The sequence below is a fragment of the Rhinoderma darwinii genome, chromosome 1 (assembly GCF_050947455.1).
Source record: "Rhinoderma darwinii isolate aRhiDar2 chromosome 1, aRhiDar2.hap1, whole genome shotgun sequence".
In the NCBI taxonomy this organism is placed as follows: domain Eukaryota; kingdom Metazoa; phylum Chordata; class Amphibia; order Anura; family Rhinodermatidae; genus Rhinoderma; species Rhinoderma darwinii.
Window position 1 is genome coordinate 195519672 of NC_134687.1, and position 27069 is coordinate 195546740.

A 27069-nucleotide genomic window follows, 5' to 3' on the forward strand; every position below is an offset into this window, starting at 1 on the left:
AATAAATATGTATAATTTTGACTATGTGATTTTATTTTTTTTATTTTTATATAATCTATCTCTCACTGGTAAAATTAACCTAGCCTAAAAATTCTAGACTGTTCATGACTTTGACAGTGGGCAAACTTACAAAATCAGCAAGGGATCAAATACTTATTTCCTTCACTGTATATGCCAAAACCATGAATGCACTCGACTGAAAGTATAACGATATAATTCCAATGACGGACGGTTGGGTTCTGTTTCCTAAAAGTGTTCCATAAATATTTACTGTGATGGGTGACAGCTATATGTCATGTGGATAATTATGTTTTGGAAATGTAAAATAGTTTATAGGTAACGGTTTGGCACAGGGAATTGACTGTTCACCAAGGCTGAAAAATAAAGGGTCTTCTGTGACACTATCACTGCAAAACAGTCAATGGTCGCAGTGCCAGACAGTTTCAGCATCTCCATGGCATTGGTAGAGCAGATTTGTGTGATTTATCCAAAATTACTTGTATTTGTGCTGGAATAGAGACAGGGAATGAAAAATAAGAACATTTCTAAACCGAGTCGGATTTTATTGATGAAACCCTAAGTGGATTGCAAAGTAACACATAAAATGTCTTTCATCACAAACACAAATATATGAATTACATCCAGAACATAAATAATAATTATTTTGTTCTGTAGTCACAAATAATTTGTACTTAAAAAAGTCAACAGTGACAGGTAGGAAAAAACACATACAAATAAAAAATTGAAGAAGAAAGCGTAAAATACGTTGATATTGGTTAGGAGACAACATGGAAATGTTTACTGTAGCCCGTGGCTCAAATCGTGTGTAGAGAAAACATTGCTGGTGAAACCACGCAGACATCAACGGCAATCACAATCTAATTAGCAGCAGGCGAAAACACCTTGCATTGTCTCATCATCCGACCGGATCTTCATATTGTATTTCACAATGGTACTGCCAATGATGTGGCATGTCAAAGTCATATTTCCTATAGAAGAATGAAATAACAAATTTATAATTGGTTTTATCCCCTTCAAGCGGTGAAATATGCACAACATGGTAGCTTGTGGAAAATGTGTTCCCTGTCTCGCCACTCCGCTACTTTTCCAGTTCACAAAGATCTGCCGCATGAAGCAAAGTTTTACCATGGCAGACCGAAACCAAGCATCAACTTGTAATTATACATGACAGGGATTAAAAGTCCCCAAGCATGGAAATCTCCTTCAAACCGGACCATATAACAACAATTGGCGTTTTACAGCCGTCAGTGGCTGCTTGACATGACATGGTCCGGGTTACTTGCAGTCATAGGTGCACTTTTGTGCATAGCCCAAAGACCATGAGAAACCACATGAATAGAGTGAATGGGAGGAATGTTGCCGCACATAAGGAGGTGTTGCACACGTAATAGCATGGCAGTTGTGTGAATGGAGCAGCAGTAACCACTTTCACGCCAATCTGAGGCAAGTATGAAAGTTGTTGTTTATTATGTGTTACCATTGTGTGTTTCATGTATGTTTCTCTAGATGTATTCACTAAAATTCTGTGAACTCCCTTGGACCTGTCTTACTTACTTTCTAAAAATCCTGGGTACTGCTGCTCAAACTGTCCCGTACGTCCACGCCGTGCTAAGCCGCTCCGCATACTGCCACCACTGTCGTCTGGATATGCTCTCAACAGTCGCGGTCCTCAAGGTCTTCACTCTTGACTGGCGTGGTCCTTCTCCTCCTCCTAAAAAATAAAAGAACACTAAAATAGAAAAAACCCCACAAATAAACCAATTATCTACAGATCTTTTGGAGAATTCTAACATGCCGCCGCTTCTCTGCCAACTACACCACACCAAACATGCCACTGCTAATCACACCTCCCACCAAACATGCCGCCACTTCTCTGCCAACTACCCCACACTAAACACGCCACCGCTAATCACAACACCCCCCCCTCACCCATCAAACATGCCGTCGCTTCTCAGCCAACTACCCCACACCAAACATGCCACCGCTTCTCAGCCAACTACCCCACACCAAACATGCCGCCGCTTCTCTTGAATCCCCCACACCAAACATGCAGCCAGTTATCTTGCATCTACCCCAGACCAAACCAGCAGCCACTGGTCGCTGCTCGCTGTAGAAACTCCTATCACTGTGCAGTCGCTCAGAAAATGGCGGCACACAGCGTAGGCGGTCTGAAGACATTCAAACCCCTCCACCGCCTGGCATTAGCCAGAAGAAGGGAGGGGGGATTGTGTGATGAAACTAGAGTAGAGTGTGTCCACCCCAAATTTGCAGCAGAAATCAATGAGGTTGGTTATAAGTTAGAATCTAATTTATAATATTTTCTGACTTGTGAAACAATGAATACAATTAAAACAATGTGTAATGAGTTATTAACTAATTGTTTAACTGAAAAAAAAAAATTCTAGCGACAAATTCCCTTTAAGTTTGTGAAAGTAAAATTTCAGAGACATAAATACTTTTCAATTAGAGATGAGCGAACTTATGAAAAGTTCGGTTCGGCTGGTTCGCCGAATTTCGCGAAAAAGTTAGATTCGGACCGAACTAGTTCTGACCGAACCTGTAATTTCCGTGAGCCGAGCATGGTACTGTCCAGGGTGCTGACAGTACCATGCTCGGCGCGCGGAAAATAAAATTTTAATGTAATAAAAAAAAATAAAAAATACGTTCATACTTACATTCCTCCTGTCCGGCCTCCAGCGATGACGTTTCATCCATGTCGACGCTGCAGCCAATCACAGGCTGTAGTGGAGGTCACGCACGTCACGTGACCGCCTCTGCAGCCAATCACAGGCTGCCGCTGCCTCTGCAGCCAATCACAGGATGCCGCGGCCGATGCAGCCAATCACAGGCTGCCGCAGCCGCTGCAGCCAATCACAGGATGCCGCGGCCGCTGCAGCCAATCACAGGCCAAAAAAAATAATAATTTCTCTCTTCAGGAAACATACAGAAGTTAGGTTCATGTTTAAAGGTTGGTCATGAGAAATTCATGACCTTGCGGCTAACGCAGTATTGAAACATGTACATATACACCAGGGGTCTCAAGCACGCGGCGCGCGGGCCGCATGCGGCCCCTGGGGCTGTCATCTGCGGCCCGCGGGACACAGAGCCGCTAGCATCGGCTCTGATCCGAGACTCTGGAATTCACTGACATCGTTGTCCACATACGAACAGCGATGTCTGGGGCTTCCCAGAGCCGGAGTCCCGGGCAGAGCGCTAGTACAGGCTCTTCTCCGGGACTCGGTGGAATTCCTTGACATAGCTGCCCATATATGGACAGTGTGTCAGGGTCTTCCCCAGAGCGGAGTCCCGGGCAGAGCGCTAGTATCGGCTCTGCTCCGGGACGCTGCGGAATCCCTTGACATAGCTGCCCATATATGGACAGTGTGTCAGGGTCTTCCCCAGAGCGGAGTCCTGGGCAGAGCGCTAATATCGGCTCTGCTCTGGGACTCTGTGGAATTCCCTGACATCGCTGTTCACATATGAACAGCGATGCCTAGGGCTTCCCCAGAGCCGAGGTCCCGGGCAGAGCGCTAGTACAGGCTCTGCTCCGGGACTCTGTGGAATTCCCTGACATCGCTGCCCATATATGGACAGTGTGTCAGGGTCTTCCCCAGAGCGGAGTCCCGGGCAGAGCGCTAGTATCGGCTCTGCTCCGGGACTCTGTGGAATTCCCTGACATCGCTGTTCACATATGAACAGCGATGTCTGGGGCTTCCCCAGAGCCGGGATCCCGGGCAGAGCGCTAGTACAGGCTCTGCTCCGGGACTCTGTGGAATTCCCTGACATCGCTGCCCATATATGAACAGTGTGTCAGGGTCTTCCCCAGAGCGGAGTCCCAGGCAGAGCGCTAGTATCGGCTCTGCTCCGGGACTCTGTGGAATTCCCTGACATCGCTGTCCACATATGAACAGCGATGTCTGGGGCTTCCCCAGAGCCAGAGTCCCGGGCAGAGCGCTAGTACAGGCTCTGCTCCGGGACACTGTGGAATTCCCTGACATCACTGCCCATATATGGACAGTGTGTCAGGGTCTTCCCCAGAGCGGAGTCCCGGGCAGAGCGCTATTATCGGCTCTGCTCCGGGACTCTGGGAAAGCCTCTGACATTGCTGTCCATACATCGACAATGATGTCAGGGGCTTCCCCAGAGCAGGAGTCCCAGGCATGTCAGGAGCCCAGCTGGAGTCCCAGGAAGAGCCTACTAGCGCTCTGCCCGGGACTCCGGCTCCTGGGAAGCCCCAGACATCGCTGTTCATATGTGGACAGCGATGTCAGGGAATTCCACAGAGTCTCGGAGCAGAGCCGATACTAGTTCTCTGCCCGGGACTCCGCTCTGGGGAAGACCCTGACACACTGTCCATATATGGGCAGCGATGTCAGGGAATTCCACAGCGTCCCGGAGCAGAGCCTGTACTAGCGCTCTGCCGATGCTTGAGACCCCTGATTTAAATGCTGAGAAGGAGAGAAATGGGTGCACAGCACCATAGCCATGCGTACTCACGCCAAACTCCCGCCAATCACAGGCTGCCGCGGCCGCTGCAGCCAATCGCAGGCTGCCGCGGCCGCTGCAGCCAATCGCAGGCTGCCGCGGCCGCTGCAGCCAATCGCAGGCTGCAGCGGCCTCTGCAGCCAATCACAGGCTGCCGCGTCAGGAAAGAAGGTCGGACTGGAGGAAGAAGAGGGACTCGTCACCAAGACACCGACCGGGTACGTATGAAATGCTTTTTATTTTATTTTTAATCAGCAGCCTCTTTTCTCTATCAGTGATTGATAGAGACAAGTGGCTGCCGATTAGTATAATATTTTTGTAATGCTTTTTCTGCCCGCCCGGGTTCGGTCAAAACGTGTTCGGCCGAACCCGGTGAAGTTCGGATTCGCTGCGAACCGAACTTTTTGCGATGTTCGGACCGAAACCGGATTCGGTTGTCCCGGTTCGCTCATCTCTATTTTCAATCATTCCTTAGCCATTATAGGGAAAGTAGACTTTTTTTTAAATATGGGAGAAAACATCAAAAACATTTCTGTGTATATTTAAAATGTACAGTTCAATCTTTAACTCGTTAACCCTTTCCCTCCGCAGCCATAATTTCTTTGCCTATTTGCCTTTTCCTTCCCACATTCCCAAAGCCCCAATTGTTTTATTCTGTCCATGTAGCCTTATAAGGGCTTATTTATGGCGGAATGATTTGTAATTTTTTTAACAATTTCTTTGTGGGGTGGAATGAAAAAAACAGTGATTCCTCCATTGTTTTTTGGGTTTCATTATTACGGCCTTCACCGTGCAGTAATAATTACATATTACCTTTATTCTGCGGGTCAATACTTTTACGATAATACTAAATTTATATAGTTTTTTTTTATGTTTTACTACTTTTACAAGGAAAAAAATAATTGTTAAAAGTAAAATTTGTTTTGTGTTGCCATATTCCTCGAGCCATAACATTTTTATTTTTCCGTCAATTGAGCGGTATCAGGGCTTGTTTTCTGCAGGGCGAGCTGTCGTTTTTATTGGTCCAATATTGAGAAACATAAGACTTTTTGATTATGAGATCTTTATTCCATTTTTTTATGGGAGATGACGTGATCAAAAAACATTGATTCTGGCTTTTAAAATGTTTTTCTTTTTTTTACTGCGTTTACTGTGCAAATCATATAATGTTATATTGTAATAGTTCAGACATTTAGGGACGCACCAATTCCAGTTATAGTAATTGTTTTTGTTTTTTACATTTTAGGAGGAAAAACTAGGCAAAAGTTTTTTAGACTTTTAATATTTTTTTTGTATATAATTAAACTTTCTTTAACAGTATTTAATTTTTTTATTAGTCCCCCTAGGGCACTTGAACCAGTGATCGTTGGATTGCTTGCACAATGTACTGCAATGCTAATATATTTCAGTACATAGTGATTTTTACAGGGCTTAATGGGAGCACAAACATTAGGCCCCCTGGCTGCAATAAAACCATCACCTCCCCCCCAGAGATCGCATTGGGGGGGGGGGGGTGATGGGAAGTCCTCTTTATTCTAACGGCTAAGTGGCTAATATTATTGATAGTCACTCTATACGGCAGGATGTTTTGATATTGTAGGCTCTGTTCACACTGGCATTTTTGCAAGTCCGTCTGGATTTTTCGACAACATGAATATTGCATACTTAGAAAGATAAACTCATGCACTCCTTTAGATGAAATATGCAAAAAAAAATGTATTTGGACAAGGCAATATGAGAAAAGGTAACGTTTCGGCCACAATCCGGCCTTTTTCAAACTCTATTGCCGCTGGTCAATAGAAAAAATCTTTCAGGAAATAACGCTGTGGTAGCGGGTAGCTTGTACCATGGTTATGCATAACTGGGTACAAGCTACCCGATACCACAGTGTTATTTCCTGAAAGATTACCTACCTACAGCACCCAGACAACCTGCAGAGTGCCATAGATTTGATCCAACATGAATATTGCAGTCTGCAGTGCTATTCTTGCTGTCTTGCTGCAGTATGTGAGTACACTTGCTAATATATATCCCGGCCCCTCATCGCGCTGATTATAAGATTTTAATAGATTTTTACAGTGCTGGCGGGGGACCTGAAGTCTAGTGGCATAATCTTCCTTCATGACGACATTATTCGTCGTCACGTGACTGGCGCCACTGTACTCTATGTAATTGTGTACTACTGCTACAGCGATTACATAGAGTGCAGTGGGGCTGGTCACATGACGATGAGTCGTTTCGTCATGAAGGAAGACTGTGCTAGTAGACTTCCGGACGTCCCACCCAGCTCTGTAAAAATCTATTCAAATATAATATAATGAGCTATTGGGGAGCAAAGGGCCCATATACTTATCTTGCACAGGGGCCCTCTGCTGTTTGTGTTTGCCCCTGTTAAGTTTAGTACATGACACAGCATAAGTATCATGATTTGCATGTTACTTGAGACTGTGTGCATAATGGAACGTAAACTACTTGTAGGCTAATGTGATTTAAATAAAATACCCTAACAATAAATACGCATAACATAACATTGACCTTTTAGAGTGGGTTTACTCAGGGGTCGGCCACAGCTTTATTTTTCTTAGAAAATTAATAAATAACCAAAATACTATTTATTTTAAATTGACCTAAAACTTCAAAACACAACTATATAAAATAACCATAGGTCAATTATTACCAAACATGCATGCCGGCCTAAGACTGAGGGCATGTGGGTTAAATCTTATCATTTTAAACCCGCCATAGGGAGCACGTGTAATCTCCATCTACACGTCTCTCCGACCCCCAGCCAAAAAAAATTGTACCTGCTCTATGCCGTCCTGCAGCTCAGAGAAGAAAATGTCCAAACCATTGTCGGTAAAGTGGACACCATCGGGGAGCAATAAGCAACGGTTAGCCCCTTCCAATTGTCTAGGGCGAACCACCAGCGCACCCTGAGAACGAACAAATCTGGACACCCTAGTGTTTGGCATTCTCCTCCCCCGCTCAATGGCAATAACATCCCTAGCGCCTTGCCAAACCACCCGCGGAATGATCTCAGACCACACTAATACCATTTCGGGAAAAAAAGATAAAAAACGCTGCAGGTTCCATTGAATTAGAGCGATAAGCTCCCCCAGGTGGATTGAGCACAAGTCATTGCCTCCAATGTGTACTACCAGAACCGTAGACATCAGCTGATGCCTGCTGATTTCCACCACCTCGGGCAACCAGCGCACGCCATGTAGACCCCTTCAGTAGACTTCAGCAAGACTCATGCTGAACCGCAGACTTTTTCCAACCTTTTTAAAACTTGTTGAATGAAAAATTAGTACATCCAACCAACCCGGCAATTTGGAGAAAAAGGCCACACCCGAAAGACGCTGCGGGCATGCAAGCGCGACAAGTATTCCAAAGTCACAGTCAGATGATCGTCCTCCACAGAACCAAAAAGCCTATCCCAAGCCGTGCTGAACAATGCACCGAATCTGATAGCCCCAGCTGCATCAGTGAACAATTCCAAATTACAATTTGAAACCGGGACACACGCCAACAAGTGCGGCCATTATAATCATCCAGAAAGGTTTGGCAGACGCGTAAATCAGCCTTAATGGAAGAGGTACTGCACAAAAGTGGCCAAAGATAAACGCCTAGAAAAAAATACGACCCATGGGCATAAACTTGCACGCGAATAACAATAAACCCAACAGGGACAGTATCTGTCGCAGCTGCAGCTTGCGCGAATAATGGGCCGAATCCAAAGCCAAACGCATCTTAACGATTTTGGCCTCCAGCAGCTGAAACACCATTTCCACAGAATCTATTTCGATGCCCAAAAAACAAAGTAGAGGGACCCTCGATCTTTTCTTCAGATAAGGGGACTCCAAAACTACGACAAACATACTGGAAATAAGTTAACAAATATTTACAACGAGGGGAGGAACCAGGGCCAACAACTGGAAAATCTTCCAGGTAATGCCCTACAGAGCTGAAGCCAGAAATGTCACGCAAAACCCATTCAAGAAACGAGCTGAAAACCTTGAAGTAGAAACCCATTGGTAAACACATTTCGCAGTAATAAAACCCATCAAGCTGGCAACCCAACAGATGAAAACACTCTGCGTGTAAAGGTAACAGCCTAAATGCTAATTCCACGTCAGATTTCACCATAAGGGTGCCCCGACCAGCCTGACAAACTAACTCAACCTCCCTATCGAACGATACATATGAAACTGCGGCCAGGTCCGTGCTAATACCATCATTAACCGATTGAACCTTAAGATAAGAAAGGTGGTGAATAAGGCGAAACTTACCAGGTTCCTTCTTGGGAACAACACCCAACGGAGAATCCAGAAGGTTGGAAAATTTGGGGTCGAAAAATAGTCCTGCCATGCAACCCAAATCAACCTCCTTCCCCCACCTTTTCACAGATGGCTAGAGGAAACTCTGAAGCCGATTTCAAATTTTCAGAAAAAACAGGATCTGCTTGATATTTAAATAGAATTAAAAAAACAAAAGAAAAACTGGTTCTAAGTAGGGTGGCCTCCTCCATCTTGGGGTACCGCTCTAGCCAGAGCAACTTCTCTAGGATGCGAAATGGCATCCTCTGCCCTACCAGGATGCGGAGGACCGGTTGGGGCACAATGTGACAGTAACATCTACTGGCGGAGTGAGCACCTCCACATGTAGAACATTCATGCTTGAATTTACACAACCCGTAGAATATGCAATGGCCCTTGTTGAAGTGCCAGCAAGCACCAAGTCTTCGCGCATCTGCACCCAAAATTTTGGCCCCAGCTCCGGAGGAAAGTGGCAGAGAAGTGGGCAATACACGGAAAGGGCTGCTGGGTCTTCATTAGGCGCAACCATACATCAGTCGCCTTTGTGTCCCGTACAACATCTGGCCTTTGTGCCAACCTCCTATGAAATTCTTCATCATAGCGCCAACATGCAGAACCGCCATGAGAATTATAACTGCTGAAAATCGTATCTAAATACACAAAAAACTGGTAACAGCAATCGGGGCACTTCTGACACAATACACAACCCAAAACCGCGAAAGCTTGTATCCAATTATTAAATGTTCTAGCAACCTTAGGCTTAAGCTGAACACCCCGCTCCCTGTCTACAGTCGAAGAGTCTGTGGAGAGCAAGGACCAAATATCTACGTATTCATTCTTGTATATCTTATCCCTAGTGTCCTCAGAGAGGTGAGTACCAAGAGGAGCAATACTATTAAAATACGTATCCCTGAAAGCAGGCAGGGATGGTGTCGACGTGGAGGTGGAAGCCTCAACCAGGGACTTCCCAACCACGAACTGTGCCAAGGGCAACGTAGAGGAAGGAGCCGAATCTGCCAATAGGGAACGAACAGCAGCCAACAAAACACCATCAGAAGAAACACCCATATTCCATGCCTGAAGGCAATCAGACTCACCAGGGACAGATGTGCTCATCGGAAATGCTGTAGACAGGACCGGAAGAGGAGCAGGCGTCGCAGGAACCAGAGGCACCAATACCGGCTCAACCGTAGACACCGCTCGACGCCTCCGCAATGATTCGGATCGATGTTGGCATGCTCCACAAGAGTCCTGTGGGAGAGTGCTGCCGTGGTTGCTGAGACAGAATTCCTAGAAGACGATCCTGAAGACCTGGATGTCGACGGGGAACGATGAGATTGTCGAGAATGGTGTTGTAATGATGGGGTAGGGAGACAGACAGGTGAGCCCTAATCTACCCGCCACTCAGTCCCTGCCTATTTGCAACGACCCGCCCTAGGCGACGGGGTACAACTGGACGACGGTCCCTACACTCAATAGGTGCACGACAGACAAACAGACAAGGGTACAAAGAAGCCGGGGAAATGGGGAAGTTGCCCACGGGAACACCGTGAGCAACAAGCGAGGTGAATGATCCGAGTCAAACCAGGAGAAGAGCGAGGTACAAAACGCAGAGCAGAAGAGTGGTCAGTAAGCCGAGGTCAATAACAAGCTGAGGGTAAGTAGTTCAAGAAGCTGCAGCAGGGCCAGGAAACCAGCAGAGAAGAATCACAAGCAAAGGAGGAACAGGAAAGGCAGGTATAAATAGACAGAGGGCGGAAGCTAGCTCCGTCTGGCCAGGCTGTGATAGGCTCTCCCACTCCTAAGCCTGCTATCCTGAGTGGTGGAAGATTGAGTCAGTCTCACAGACATAGAAGCAGGCGCAGACTGATTACCTATGGGTGTTGACACAGAAGCTGTGTCTGGCAGATCCTTTATAGGTGTCTACGTGACCGCATGGAGTGTCCATAATGCGATCACGAACAATACCTACTGCCGCTAGCCTGGGAAGTGACAGGAAGGGCGGGAATGGCTTTCATCTAAAACATACACAAGCCCTAAGCTGGGATGAACCAGCACGGCTTGTTCCTAGGCAGCAGGGACAGAGGGCTACAATGCAGGTTGTGCCTGCGTAGACGGAAAGAACTGCAGAGAAGTCATCATCGAACATAGGTGGGGAAAGCTCATACCAGACCCCACTATTGCCTGCCTGAGGGCTGGAACGTTTATCCCCACAGTGGCTGGTGACATAGGAACAGCGGACAGGCGGAAGGCAGGGGACACCTCTGGGCAGCACCTCCGTATTATTGGCTATGAAGGAGGCCGACGCTGCAGTGACGTGTACGGAGCTCCGCACGGCCACTGAATGGGACCTAGCTCTGCCCAGGCCGGAGGGAGCGTGCGTTGTTATGTAGCCGGCAATATCCTATGAGGTGTAACAGCCTCCGGCGCCGCACCTGCAGAGGACGCTGGAGCTGGTACAGTACACTGTGTATCAGCAAAAGGGTCGGAGCTGACAGAGCGGACCTAGGTCTCAAGGTCTGAGACCATGTACCAACCACCCCCAACGGGGAGAGGTGGGTTGGCGGGCAGGACAAACTGGAGCAGCGGTGTGCAGGGACGCCAATCACGGAAACCAGTGGAACAGTCTCTTGGATTAGAGACCACAGCCACTCACTTCCTTCCTGCAGCCACTGCGAATTATGTTAAAGATCTCTTGCCGGTCCATCGTCACAGACGTTTACGGGCAAATAAGGAAGAAGGAAGAGGAGAATTTTCCTATATGCCCCCGACCATTTGCATAAAACACCCCCTTACCAATAGGTGGGATTTTGGAGTAACGAGGAGTGATTGGTCAGCCCTGAATATTTACACACCTAGCCTACAACACAACTAATTAACCCTTTAGAGCAAAGTCAAAGGCCCAGTGGCTATACGCCTGTGGGCCTACTATAACATAACTGAAAAAAAATTCCCTCTACTATAAATAATCAACATTGACTAAATAGAGGTTGTCCTTTTTTGGTTCAAATAGTCGACTTAGCCATTTTTTATTTGTTACTGTATCTGTAAAGTCTGGGGACAACCGTTCTGGTTTCCATTAGAGCTTCCTGCAGAATAGAAAAACCGCGTCATGCAGCTATACAGAACATACCCCTCCCACATATAGCTGCAAAACTGGCAGAAGTAACAGTTAGGTATCTGGTAAAGTAGGCAGCTGTAAGTCTAAGACATTTAAGTCCTAATCTGAATGAATGATTTTCCATTGATTTTAGATTTTTCCTTGTTCGCTCCTAGTTTTAGTAAGAAAAGGAGAGAAAAGGTGGACCACAATACGGTGCTGCTATACATGTAATAAGGGCCATTGTATTGTAAAAATAATCGAAAGAATTTATTAAAACAGGCTACGCTTTACGACATCGAACTGATGTCTTCATCAGGCCATAGATATGTCAAACAATACTCTATCTTAAATATAATTTGTTAACAATGATAAAAACCACCAAATCTGCAACGGTCAAAGATCAGTCATAACGACATACAGGGGTCAAAGTGTTGCAAAGCAAAACCAAAGGTTAAAACGAACAAAGTTATAATTTAAAAGCACAAGTTATATATAAATATATTAGATTAAATAATACAGACATTTCCTAAAAATAAATTACTAAAAGAATATAAAGAGGTGAACCTCGTTTGCACAGGGTAGGGTGTAATACATAATACAAATGCAAAAGTAATAGCGACTGATACAACCATCAAAACTCTGAAAAAACAACTACAATTGTTTACTCACATATTATTTGCAGAAGTTAAGAAAAACAAAGAAAAACACAATCTGTAGGCTGTTGCACCAGTACACAAGCGATCGCGAAGCGTCCCTGGAGTCAAGGCAACAGAGGAACTGCGGATGCCGAGGAGGATAAAACCAACTCTGCCGCGGCATGTCTACAGGACTGGTGAGAAATGAATGAATTGTTAATAAATAGTTTAATACTAGCGTGGGAAACAAGGTATACTTTCTGAGACAATATATTTATACTTATATTGAAAGGAGAGAAAAAACTACGAGTGAAAGTATTATTAATTAACCAGTACTTTGGTTACAATAAACTAAGGGGCACTAAGTAAACTAAAGCGATTTGGTGAATTATATCATTGGGTAACGATCTACCGGGTAGTTTTACATATGACTGAAAAGGGGGACAGTAATGTATCAATAATGATAATAATAAGTAAGATGTAAAATAAAATGTAAAAGAATTTAAAAGGATACAGGTATATATAGATACTAAGAAGCTTCTTGCATAATCTAATGAACTTGTGGGTTCAGAGTTCGGATGTTTTAGACAAATACTAACTGGAAGGTATGCAATTTTTTTTAATGGTAAAAGTATCATACGGGCAATTCAATGGGTATACACAGATACAGAGATCATATGGGTAGCAGTATTATAGACATGTTTGGTATTTCAAATTATCTGTATATAAAATATACAATAGTATCAATGGAATAAATTTGATAATAACAGAGTAATAAAATGAACAACGGTAATTGGGTAAACGGAATTACAAAAAAAGGAATGCATCAATATTTAAAAAGCTTATATAACAAGGGTAAAACACTGCAATTATATTAATAAGGTAAAACAGCGTGGCTTGTCTAAAAACTTATAGTGTCCATGTAGTCAATATAAAGATGATTCGGTTATATCATTTAATCCCCCTGGGTGTAAACATGATCATTTAAAAATCCAGTAATTTTCCCGTTGTTTTATTTTAATGAATCTATTAGGGGTTTTCGAGGGAATATGTTCGATGGGAGTGATGTTGATAGAATCAAATTTTCACTTATGTGCATATGTAAAGTGGGATGAAACGCTATGTTTAAGAAAACCTTTATTGACATTAGAGCGATGTTTATTGATTAGTATATAGGACGTAGGGCTTGAGTAGTTCTGCGTATATACTGTAAATTACAGGAACATTGTAGTAAATAAATTAGTCACTTCCACAGTTCAGAAATTACTGTATAGGAAACTATTCTAACGTTACAGATGTGGAAAAAGTATTCTTCCTGTGGGTCATGTTATTGCAGCACAGGCATCTAGATTGTCCACATTTAAAAGAGCCAGGAAAATGTTCAGAACTGAGGTTTTTGTTGTTGTTACATCTCGAAAAACCTGATACCAGATCAATCCGAATATAACATTTAGAAGATCTCAGACCCTTAGGAATATCCTTGCTCCAAGTAGATTACGGAACAACAACAACAAAAAAGCCTCCGTTCTGAAAATGTTCCCCACATTATATTTCTCTTTTAAATGTGGACAATCTAGATGCCTGTGCTGCAATAACATGACCCACAGGAAGAAAACCGTATTTTTCGGACTATAAGACGCACCTGACTATAAGACGCACCCAGGTTTTAGACAACAGAAAATAGCAAAAACTTTCATATTTTACTTCCTTTACAAAGAAAAAACTATTGGTTAAAAATTTTTGGGGGTTAATTAATTTGTTCAGTTTCACCACTATAAATGCAGCGGTAGCTATTGACCGCAGCATTTAACTAGTTAATCGGCCAGGAACAGCGCCATCACTGTTCCTAGCCATTAGTGCAGCGTGTCAGCTGACACCTGCAGTTATGGAGCAGGCTCAGCGTGTGAGCCCGCTCCATACATCATCCCCTCCCTGCTCCATGATGTGCCGGCACATCACGGGTCGGGAAGGGGTTAAGTAAGGAGCGGTCAGGGGGCCGGGTCCCCTGACTGCCGACTATAAGATGCAGGGACTTTTTAGCAAGATTTATTCTTGCTAAAAACTGTGTCTTATAGTCCGAAAAATACGGTACTTTTTCCTCCTCTGTAACGTTAGAATAGTTTCCTATACAGTAATTTCTGAACTGTGGAAGTCACTATCTAATTTGTTTACTACAATGTTCCTGTAATTTCAAGTATATAGGAAGAACTACTCAAGCCCTACGTAACAAAATCAATAAACATCGCTCCAACGTCAATAAAGCTTTTCTTAACCACTTCCTGGACCAGGAGCTTTACCCCCCTTCCTGACAGGCCCATTTTTACGTTTTAGCCATGTGCCAATTTAAAAGCAAATTGTTGTTCTATTATTTTTCCAACCTACATGTATTTGGTTTTGTTTTTCTCAGAACATATTGGGCTTCTATATTGTGTAAAAAGAAATAATAGACATATTTTACTTTTTTTTAAAAATATGGAAGAAAAAATGGAAAAAAAAGTTGAAAAAAATGTGAATGTGTGATTTTAGGCGATTTTTATTTATTTTTTTACATCATGTGGTACATGCCACTGGGTAAACACACCTGAATATATATTTGGCAACTTCTGCCGACTTCAACGATACCAAATATGTGTGCATTCCTTACACCCTGGGCACAAGGTGGAGCTTACAATGAATGGTGTGCAAACTGTCTTTTAGAGAAAAAATTTCCAAAGCTCGTTCTCTGACACCAGACGTTTCCAGTCCACAAAAACTGATGGCCTATTCTCAGGATATCAATATCTGATCGTCAGAGTCCGACACCCGGCACCCCTGTTGATCGGCTGTTTTAAAGGTGCCGCGATGCTCGTACGAGCGCTGCTTCCCCTTAATTTCCTTTACTGCTCACACTGTGAATTGCGGACACACTTGTAGCGGCGGTTCACAGTATTACAGCCTTCTCTTATTCAAGTGTATACTGTAATACTGTGAACCACCGCTACAAGTGTGTCCGCGATTCACAGTGTGAGCAGTAAAGGAAATGAAGGGGAAGTGACGATCAAACGAGGCCCCTTCAAAACAACTGATCGGCGGGGCTGCGGGGAGACGGGCAACCACCGATCAGATATTGATGGCTTATCCTGAGGATAGGCCATCAATTTTTGTGGACTGGAAAACCCCATTTGAAAATCTGCCGTGTAAAATGTCTGCAGCATGAAATTTGTAAAATCTCATCTACTTGCCTTGTACTGTAATCCGCTGCAGACTTTGCCTGCCCAAATCCGCAGGTAAAATTTGCAGTGAATTTGCCACATCTAACGTCACCCTAAGACCTAGTTCACACAGAGTTTTCTGGCGCTGATGTTGACGTGGAAACCGCGTCGGACTCCGCGCCAATATACGGCTGAAATTGTTATTTCTCCCGGGTGGCTGGGAGGCAGAAAAAGCGCTTTACACGCGCGGTCCTCAATGGCCTTGGGCGGAAAACACTGCAAATAAGTGCAGGCAGGTCAAAATCTGCCTCAAAATACCTTCAGGAATTTTGAGGCAGATTTTTTTTCTGCCTGCAAAATACTTAGTGTGAGTTACATGGTGACTTTGGCCACGACACAGGTCGTCCCACCAAAGATCGCTATATACCATAGCCAGTGGCGGATTAAGTGTACCATGGGCTGTTGACACAACTTGGGCCTCCTTGTTCCCCCTCACACGCAATTCAACCCCCCCAACCCGCTGACACTATACCTGTCAGTGCCACTCACCTGACGGATAGTGGTTTTAGCACTAGATACAGCTGCTCTGTATTCAGGATATAAAGCAGCTGTATCTCAAAAAGTAAAAATCATTTTTAATAAAAAAGTATTTAGAGAGTTGGACCAAACTCACTGATGCACTGTTTTATTAACCCCTTAGTGACTAAGCCTGTTTTGGCCTTAAGGACCAGGCCATTTTTTTCAAATCTGACATGTAAGGGCACGGCCAGACGTGGCGGAATTCCTCCGCAACTGTCCGCATCAATGCCGCACAGAATCTGCGTTGCAGATTCTGCTGCGGATCTGCACAAAATGTGCAGAAAATTGATGCGGACTAGCTGCTGCGGACTGCGGGAAAAGTGCTTCCCTTCTCCCTATCAGTGCAGGATAGAGAGAAGGGACAGCACTTTCCCTAGGGAAAGTAAAAGAATTTCATACTTACCGGCCGTTGTCTTGGTGACGCGTCCCTCTTTCGGCATCCAGCCCGACCTCCCTGGATGACGCACCAGTCCATGTGACCGCTGCAGCCTGTGCTTGGCCTGTGATTGGCTGCAGCCGTCACTTAGACTGAAACGTCATCCTGGGAGGCTGGACTGGAGACAGAAGCAGGGAGTTCTCGGTAAGTATGAACTTATATGTTTTTTACAGATACATGTATATTGAGATCGGTAGTCACTGTCCCGGGTGCAGAAACAGTTACTGCCGATCGCTTAACTCTTTCAGCACCCTGGACAGTGACTATTTACAGACGTCTCCTAGCAACGCTCCCGTCATTACGGGAGCCCCATTGACTTCCTCAGTCTGGCTGTAGACCTAGAAATACATAGGTCCAGCCAGAATGAAGAAATGTCATGGTAGTAAAAACAATACGCTCCGCAGCACACATAAGATCTGCGGACTTCATTGCGGAATTTTGACTCTCCATTGAAGTCAATGGAGAAATTCCGCCATGAGTCCGCCACTGCTCCGCAACAGACAGAGCATGCTGCGGACACCAAATTCCGCTCCGCAGCCTATGCTCCGCAGCGGAATTTTACGCCTCGTCTAAACGAACACTGCTAAATTAAAGTGTAAGTCAATGGACAAACGGCACCGCTGCGGATTAACGCTGCGGAGTATCCGCAGCGGAATTTAAGTGAAATTCCGCCACGTGTGAACCCGCCCTAATACTTGAAGTGGTAATAACTTTAAAATGCTTTTATATTTTCAAGCGATTCTGAGACTGTTTTCTCATGACACATTGGACTTTAAGTTAGTGGTAAAATTTGGTCGACACATTGAATGTTTATTTATGAAAAACACCAACATTTTGGGAAAATTGCAAAAATTTGCATTTTTCTAAATTTAAATGTATCTGCTTGTAAAACGGATAGTAATACCACACAAAATAGCTACTATTTCACATTTCCCATATGTCTACTTTATGTTTGCATTGTTTTTTTAACGTCCTTTTATTTTTCTAAGACGTTACAAGGCTTAGAACTTTAGCAGCAATTTCTCACGTTTCCAAGAAAATGTAAAAATCCTTATTCTAGGGACCGGTTGCATTCTGAACTGGTTTTATATACTATAAACCCCTTATAAATCACCCAATTTTAAAAACTGAACCCCTCAAAGTATTCAAAACAGCATTTAGAAAGTTTCTTAACCCTTTAGGCGTTTCACAAGAATTAAAGCAAATTAAAGGTGAAATTTACAAATGTAATTTTTTTTGCAGAAAATCAGTTTTGATCCATTTTTTCTGTAAGGTCTTACCAGAGAAATGCAACTCAATATTTATTGCCCAGATTCTGCAGTTTTTAGAAGTATCCCACATGTGGCCCTAGCATGCTACTGGACAGAAACACAGGCCTCAAAAGCAAAGGTGCACCTAGAGGATACTGGGGCCTTATTTTTATTAGAATATATTTTAGACACCATGTCAGGTTTGAAGAGGTCTTGTGGGGCCAAAACAAAGAAAACACCCCAAAAAATACACCATTTGACAAACTACACCCCTCAAGGAATTCATCAAGGGGTATAATGGGCATTTTGACCCCACAGGTATTTTGCGGAATTTAGTGTAATTATGCTCTAAAAATGAAAATCTATGTTTTTTCTAAAAAAAAAATGTCGTTTTAGCTCAGTGTTTTTCATTTTCACAATAGATAAAGGAGAAAAAAAACAAAACATTTGTAAAGCAAACGCTTCTGAGTATGGCAATTCCCCATATGTGGTAATAAACTGCTGTTTGGACCCACAGCAGGGCTCAGAATGGAAGGAGTGCCATTTGGCTTTTAGAGCTCAAATTTTGCTTGATTTGTTTTTCGGGTGTCATGTTTCATTTGCAAAGCCCATGAGAGGCCAAAACAGTGGAAACCCCCCAAAAGTGACTCCATTTGGGAAACTACACCCCTCAAGGAATCTATCTAGGGTAGAGTGAGCATTTAGACCCCACAGATCTTTTGCAGAATGTATTGGAATTGGGCCGTGAAAATGAAAATCTAAATTTTGTTCCACTAAATTGTAAAATGTCTTCATTTTCACAAGGGATACTGGAGAAAAATCACCCCAACATTTGTAAAGCAATTTCTCCCGATTACGGAAATACCAAACATGTGGTCATAAACTGCTATTTGGACACCCAGCAAAGCTCTAAAGGGAAGGAGCGCTATTTGGCATGCAGATTTTGCTGTATTGGTTTTTGGCCGCCATGTCGCATATGCAAAACCACTGAGCTACCAGAGTACAGTGGAAGCCCCAAGAAGTGACCCCATTTTGGAAACTGCACCCCTCAAGGCATTTATCATTTGCCTGGACATATGACAGGGCTCAGAAGTGAAGAGCACCATGGGCATTTGAGGTCTATTTTGGTAATTTTCACAGCATTGGCCCACAATTGCAGGGCTCGGAACTCAAATATTAAAACAAACCCCCAAGTAGTGACCCCCATATTGGAAACTACACCCCTTAGGGCATTTTAAGGGGTGTAGTGAGCATTTTGACCCCACAGGTGATTCTACATTAGAAATTAGTGCCCAGCTGATGGTGCAAAGTGAAAATTGCAATTTTCCGCTGATATGCCAATTTAGTGCACAATATGTTGTGCCCAGTTTGTGCCACTGAAGACAAATACCTCAAACTGTTAAGCTAGTTCTCCCGGGAATGGCGATTCCATATATGTGGACGTAAACTGCTGTTTGGGCAGGGTGCAGAAGGGAGGGAGCGACATTTGGTTTTTGGAGTGCAGATTTTGCTCAGTGGTTGTTCTGTTTGGGGTTTTACTGGTATTTCAGTTTATAATGTGGGGGCATATGTATCTGTGCGGAGTACATCAGGGCATAATAAGAGGGTATAATAATGGGGTAAATAAATAATTCATAGATGTGTGTCACACTGATAAATGGTGCCCAATCTTATCCGCTTTTGGAACACTGCATTTTTTCGTCACCATATTCTGAAAGACAGAACTTTTTTTATTTTTTTCTCCACCAGAGCTGTGTGAGGGCTTATTTGTTGCGGGACAATCTGTAGTTTTCATTGGTACCATTTTGGGGTACACGCAATTTTTTTATCACTTTTTATTAAATTTCTTTGGCAAGCAAGGTGACCAAAATCTAGCAATTCTGATGTTTTTTTTACAGTGTTCACCGTGCGCTATAAATGACATTTTACTTTATTCTGCGGGTCGGTACGATTACGGCGATACCATATGTATATAGTTTCTTTTTATGTTTTACAACGTTTGCACAAAAAAAATCCCTTTTTTTTTAAATAATTAATTTTTTGTGTCCCCATATTCTGAGAGCCATAATTTTTTTTATTTTTTAGTTGACAAAGCTGTGTAAGGACTTACTTTTTGGGGACGGGATGTAGTTTTTATTGGTACTATTTTGGGGTATGTGCGACTCTTTGATCACTTTTTATTCTATACTTTAGAAGGGAAGGTGACCAAAAAAATAGCGATTCTGGCATTGTTTTTTAGTTTTTTTGCGGTATTCACCTTGCAGGAAAAGTAACATTATAGTTTGGGTTGTTACGAACGCGGTGATACCAAATATGTGTACTTTTTTAACGGTTTAATTTTTTTTTCCTATAATAAAAGACTTATTATAGGAAAATAGGCAGTTTTTAACTTTTTTTTTGTCCCAATAGGGTACTTGAAGACCTGCACCTCTCATCTTTAGGCCTTGTTTACACGAGCGTGTGCATTTTGCGCACGCAAAAAACGCAGCGTTTTGCGTACGCAAAAGGCACTTAACAGCTCCGTGTGTCATCACCATATGATGCGCGGCTGCGTGACTTTCGCGCAGCCGCCATCATTATGACACTCCGTTTGGATGTTTGTAAACAGAAAAGCACATGTTTTCATTCATCCTTTTCACTGCTGTTGCGCGAATCACGCTGTTTGCACGGAAGTGCTTCCGTGTGACATGCGTGGTTTTCACGCACCCATTGACTTCAATGGGTGCGTGATGCGCGAAGAGCGCACAAATATAGAACAGGTCGTGAGTTTTTTGCAACGGACCCACGTTGCACAAAAATCACGGACTGTCTGTACGGCCCCATAGACTATTATAGGTCCATACGACACGCGTGAAAATCACGCGCGTCGCACGGACGAATAACACGCTCGTGTAAACGAGCCCTTATTCTAATACATTGCACTACCCACATAATGCAATGCATAAGAGCTGTCAGCTATTCACTGACAGCAAGCCTATTAGGCTCCGCCTCTGCGCGGGTCCTAATAGGCTTCCGTACGTGTCAGACCAGGAAGCCACTGTTGGCCTCCGGTTGCCATAGTAACGATCAGCATCCGTGCGACCACATCGCAGCGATGCCGGTATCCTGGAAGCAACTAAGATGCTGCGATCGCTTTTGATCGCGGCATCTAAGGTGGTAATGGCAGGGAGCGGAGCTAGCTCCATTCTCTGCCGTTACAGCAGGATGTCAGCTGTAACATACAGCTGACATCCTTCGGCTGATGGCGCAGGCTCAGCTTCTGAGCCCGCCGCCATCTTTCATCTGCGGCCGGAAGCCTTTAAAGCCCCGCCTCTGGGCGGTGCCTAACAGGCTGCCGTACTTGGCAAACAGGGGGGCATAGTTAGGCCTCCTGTTGCTAACAGCCGATCGGCTAGCGTGGCTACCCGGCTCTTTTAGACGGGTAACCATGCTGCAATACTGTGATTGGTCAGTCACAACTGACTGACCAATCACAGCGATCGCTGGCGGCGCCGCGATTGTTCCCCCGATGAGTCACACTGACTTTCGGCTGTCTATGATAGCCGATGTCACTGTTCTGTCAACATGTGTTTTGACCTGGTGACAGAAAAGCACCATGACGTAACTGTACTTCATGGTGCCTTAATGCAGGACAAACCATGACGTACAGTTGCGTCACGGTGCGTTAAGGGGTTAAAGAGAAAATAATAATAACAATAATAATAATAATAAAATAAATGATACCACCTCTCTTTAAAGTGTAAATAAACTTTTAACATGTCATAGTGATATGTCAGAACTTTTAATCGGTGGGGGGTTCGAGCACTGAGACCCCCACCGATCGCTAAAGTGAAGCGGCAGAAATGCACGATTGAATGCTGCACCGATTAGTTTCTGATTGGCATACCTCGGAGTGGTGTACGTCCGTACACCGCTTGCTTGGCTTTCCGAGAAAAGCAGATCAAAAACGAAGCGGCACAGCGGTGACCTGAGCGCTTCTGCCACTTTGTTTTAGCGATCCATGGGGGTCTCAGTGCTCGGAACCCCACCGATCAAAACTTCTGACATTAACTATGATATGTTAGAAGTTTAGTTACACTTTTTTTAAAGCTGTCGCTTGGCAACTCGGATCTTCAGCTCCCTCCATAAGTTTTCGATGGGATCAAGGTCTGGAGACTGGTTAGGCCACTCCATGACCTTAATGTGCTTCTTTTTGAGCCACTCCTTTGTTGCCTTGGCTGTATGTTTCGGGTCATTGTCGTGCTGGAAGACCCAGCCACGAGCCATTTTTAATGTCCTGGTGGAGGGAAGGAGGTTGTCACTCAGGATTTGACGGTACATGGCTCCATCCATTCTCCCATTGATGCGGTGAAGTAGTCCTGTGCCCCCAAAACATAATGTTTCCACCTCCATGCTTGACAGTGGGGACGGTGTTCTTTGGGTCATAGGCAGCATTTCTCTTCCTCCAAACACGGCGAGTTGAGTTAATGCCAAAGAGCTCAATTTTAGTCTCATCTGACCACAGCACCTTCTCCCAATCACTCTCAGAATCATCCAGATGTTCATTTGCAAACTTCAGACGGGTTTTCTTGGTGACTGTGGTCCCAGATGCCTTGAGATCATTAACAAGTTCCCCCCGTGTAGTTTTCGCCTGAGCTCTCACCTTCCTCAGGATCAAGGATACCCCACGAGGTGAGATTTTGCATGGAGCCCCAGATCGATGTCGATTGACAGTCATTTTGTAGGTCTTCCATTTTCTTACTATTGAACCAACAGTTGTCTCCTTCTCACCCAGCGTCTTACTTATGGTTTTGTAGCCGATTCCAGCCTTGTGCAGGTCTATAATCTTGTCCCTGACATCCTTGGAAAGCTCTTTGGTCTTGCCCATGTTGTAGAGTTTAGAGTCAGACTGATTAATTGAGCCTGTGGACAGGAGTCTTTTATACAGGTGACCATTTAAGACAGCTGTCTTTAATGCAGGCACCAAGTTGATTTGGAACGTGTAAGGGCATGCCCACACGTGGCGGATTTCCTCCGCAACTGTCCGCATCAATGCCGCACAGAATCTGCGTTGCAGATTCTGCGGCGGATCTGCCCAAAATGTGCAGTAAATTGATGCGGACTAGCTGCTGCGGACTGCAGTAAAAGTGCTTCCCTTCTCTCTATCAGTGCAGGATAGAGAGAAGGGACAGCACTTTCCCTAGTGAAAGTAAACTAATTTCATACTTACCGGCCGTTGTCTTGGTGACGCGTCCCTCTTTCGGCATCCAGCCCGACCTCCCTGGATGACGCATCAGTCCATGTGACCGCTGCAGCCTGTAATTGGCTGCAGCCGTCACTTAGACTGAAACGTCATCCTGGGAAGCCGGACTGGAGACAGAAGCAGGGAGTTCTCGGTAAGTATGAACTTCTATTTTTTTGACAGGTTGCTGCATATTGGGATCGGTAGTCACTGTCCAGGGTGCAGAAACAGTTACTGCCGATCGCTTAACTCTTTCAGCACCCTGGACAGTGACTATTTACTGACGTCTCCTAGCAACGCTCCCGTAATTACGGGAGCCCCATTGACTTCCTCAGTCTGGCTGTAGACCTAGAAATACATAGGTCCAGCCAGAATGAAGAAATGTCATGTCAAAAAAGCAAGACGCATCCGCAGCACATAAAACATTTTCATGACAGCTGCGGACTTCATTGCGGAAATTAGAATCTCCATTGAAGTCAATGGAGAAATTCCGCCATGAGTCTGCAACCAGTCCGCCACAACTCCGCAACAGCCCTAGCATGCTGCGGACACCAAATTCCGCTCCGCAGCCTATGCTCCGCAGCGGAATTTTACGCATCGTCGAAACGAACACTGCTAAAAGTCAATGGACAAACGGCTCCGCTGCGGATTAACGCTGCGGAGTGTCCGCTGCGGAATTCAAGAGGAATTCCGCCACGTGTGGCTTTGCCCTAACTGGTCTGGAGGAGGCTGAACTCTTAATGGTTGGTAGGGGATCAAATACTTATTTCTCTGTGCACAATGCAAATAAATATATATCATTTTGACTATGTGATTTTCTGTTTTTTTTAAATATAATCTATCTCTCACTGGTAAAATTAACCTAGCCTAAAAATTCTAGACTGTTCATGACTTTGACAGTGGGCAAACTTACAAAATCAGCAAGGGATCAAATACTTATTTCCTTCACTGTAGTTCCCTGCTCTCACCCCTTCTGAGGCTTTGGCTAAGCAGTGTTTTAGGGAGGCCTCTCTGATTTTTGCGCACAGTACCGCATGCTACAGTACTTCTGGCAGAAAGGCACCTAAATAGTGGGATGCTGGTATAGAAGTTATCCACGTAAAAGTGATAACCCTTGTCCAGCAATGGGTGTATTAAATCCCACACTATTTTCCCACTAACTCCCAGGACAGGGGGGTGGTCATTCTTGGGGTTCAATAATAGAGTCCTTCCCTTCGTAAACCCTAAGCCTGTGTGTATACCTAGATGTACTCTCACACAGTTTGTACAATTTAATTCCATACCTTGCCGTCTTATTGGGCAGGTATTGGCGGAATTTAAGCCTCCCCTTAAAATGAACAAGGGACTCTTCTATGGAAATATATTTATTGGGGGTGTACACTTGTGAAAATTTGGTGCAGAAATGATCAATGAGTGGCCTGATTTTAAATAGACGGTCAAATGTGGGGCCGTCCTGGGGCTGGCACTGTGCATTATAATTATAATGCAACAATTTTAAAATCGCTTCAAAGCGAGTTCGGTACATGGCCATACGGTAAATTGGGGTGTTGTACAAAGTATCCGCACTCCAGTATTGCCTAACCTCTGGCTTCCTCACTAGTCCCATATGCAGCACAAGGCCCCAAAATGTCATCATCTCCGCTGCATCTACTGGTGTCCACCTAACAAATGATGAAGTGGGGTTTTGGGTTAAAAATTGTTGGCGTACAGATTAGTCTGGGCCACCATTAAAGTAAAAAACTCCTCAGAGAATAAGACCTTGAAAAAGTCAATTTCTGTGAGGCATTCAGTCTCAAACTGAATTCCCGAGCTGCCTATAAAATCAGGAATTTGAGGCTCATAATTTTCAGGGAGTGGAGTCCACATGGGATCAATCATTGGGGTTGCCTCAGCTGCTCTCCTGGATCGCCTTTGCGGGGGTTCCTCATCACTGGAGGAGGAGGAAGAGGAGGAAACTAAAAGGAGTGGGGCATATTCCTCGTCTCCCTCGCTGGCCGAATCAGTGTCAGAGGCAATGATGGCGTATGCCTCCTCGACTGAATACATCCTTCTGGACGATTGAGACATTTTGATTTATTACAGAGGGTTGTGTGGTGTTTATACATAAGTAATCAACTTTTATTTTTACACAGGGGTGTGTGTGTGTGTGTGTAGTGTTTTTACACGTGTATAGTGGACAGAAATTAGAAGATAAGAATTTTAAAAATATAAAAAATTAATAGAATTTACTGTACGATCGTCAGTTAGAAAGAAACGACTGAACGTCCGTCAGTAACTGATGCTATCTATTACTAAAAAAAAAACTGTAGTCTAAGTAACGTGCTACAGTAAAACTAGGCTCTAAAAATGTACTGGATGAACGTCAGTAAAAAAACAACTTTACGTCCGTCAGTAGCCTGTCACAGCGATCACCAGTTGCATCTTCTCCCTCTCTGGCAGACTGCAGAATAATGTAATGTAAAAAAAAACATTTAAAAAAACACACACTTTTTTTTCAATAAAATTTTTCTCTATAAATAAATTTATCTATCTGCTACACGGCGACTTTGGCCACGCAAGACACAGGTTGGCTGGCCAATGACTGCTATGTCCTGTAGCCTACATTGCATGTAAAACTGACAAAGAAAAAATGATCGACTTGAGGCACGTGAAGTACAAAAAATATATATACAATCTTTATTGAATAGAGACATGAGACAAGTAAAAAGATGGAAATAAGGATAAGTCACACAATAAAAAAGGACGTCACATCAATCATAAATCAGATGTGCTAATTTGGTCAACATGTTGGAAACAATAGGGTATTATGGCAGCGAATAAATAAATAGCAGCATACCTGGCTAAAACACATATATGCATATATTTCGTACAGTAGTGGCGATTTAAGTAAAAAAGAAAATGTATAAACAACGCCAACAGGATACAATAGTATAAAGCAGTTTAGGTGTGCAAAAGCTGGTTTTGAAGTGTAATCAAAGAGTTATAGGCAAAGTTTTGTGCAAGCTGCTGAAGATGGCAAGTATTTGTTCAACATACCAGTAGACATTGTGATGCAAAGATGGGACGTCTACACCCGACGCGCGTTTCGGCACCTGCCTTCGTCCGGGGTTGGGGTCAAGCTACTCGTGCCCACTCTTATATACTGCGCATCCCAGGTGTTATGAGTCAAGAGGAGGAGGTGATATGACCGGATGGAGGATAGGTGGCGTCTGATGCGGGGTACAAAGATGGCGCTGCCCCACTTCCTGTACTGCGTCATCAGAGAGGATGTGGGGCGGCGAGGACTGACCGCGCCCCCCACAGCCTGCTCCAATTAGAGACAGCAGACGGAATGAGCCAGGACCACTCCCCCCCCGAGAGTTTAGTATTTTGTGCTTTCTCAAACTGCATCAGCGCACCCTCTCATCGTGGCTACGTCACCATAAGATGAAGAGAAATGTAGTTAATGGATAATAGGATAAGAGTATGTCTGCACTGATTACCGTGAACAATGGAATGTTGTGTGAGCAGTGAGAGAAAAGGAAGGGAGGGGGAGGGAGGGGGACGGCAGTCATGGTATGCCGTGTGAGTGTAAATAAACTGTGATGACAAGGGAGTGAGAGGAAATGCCCTGATGGATAAGAAGGGTGATAGTAGGAGAAATGTGGTGATATGTGTGTGTGGTGACATAAAGAGGGAATGCATAAGAACAAAGGTGTGAATGAATGAATATAATGAATATATGACGGTCCAGTATTAGTAATAACTAATATATTAATTATGGGACCGATGGTGGTGAATGAAAAAAAGGAAAAAAAGACCCTCAAACATCATGTGAATGTAACATGAT

At 44.1% G+C, this 27069-nt stretch overlaps 1 long non-coding RNA gene across 2 annotated transcripts; it reads right to left on the reverse strand.

Moving 5' to 3' along the window:
• Positions 1–575: 575 nt before the first annotated feature.
• LOC142738825 (uncharacterized) lies at positions 576–27069 on the reverse strand. 2 transcript variants are annotated; one of them, XR_012880601.1, is made up of 5 exons: positions 26277–27069; positions 25624–25680; positions 12598–12757; positions 1576–1732; positions 576–989 (listed from the first exon to the last, which is right to left on the reverse strand). It is a non-coding gene; the product is annotated as an uncharacterized LOC142738825 (long non-coding RNA). The 2 variants fall into 2 exon arrangements; XR_012880600.1 differs by lacking the exon at positions 25624–25680 and having other exon boundaries at positions 579–989; positions 26277–27065.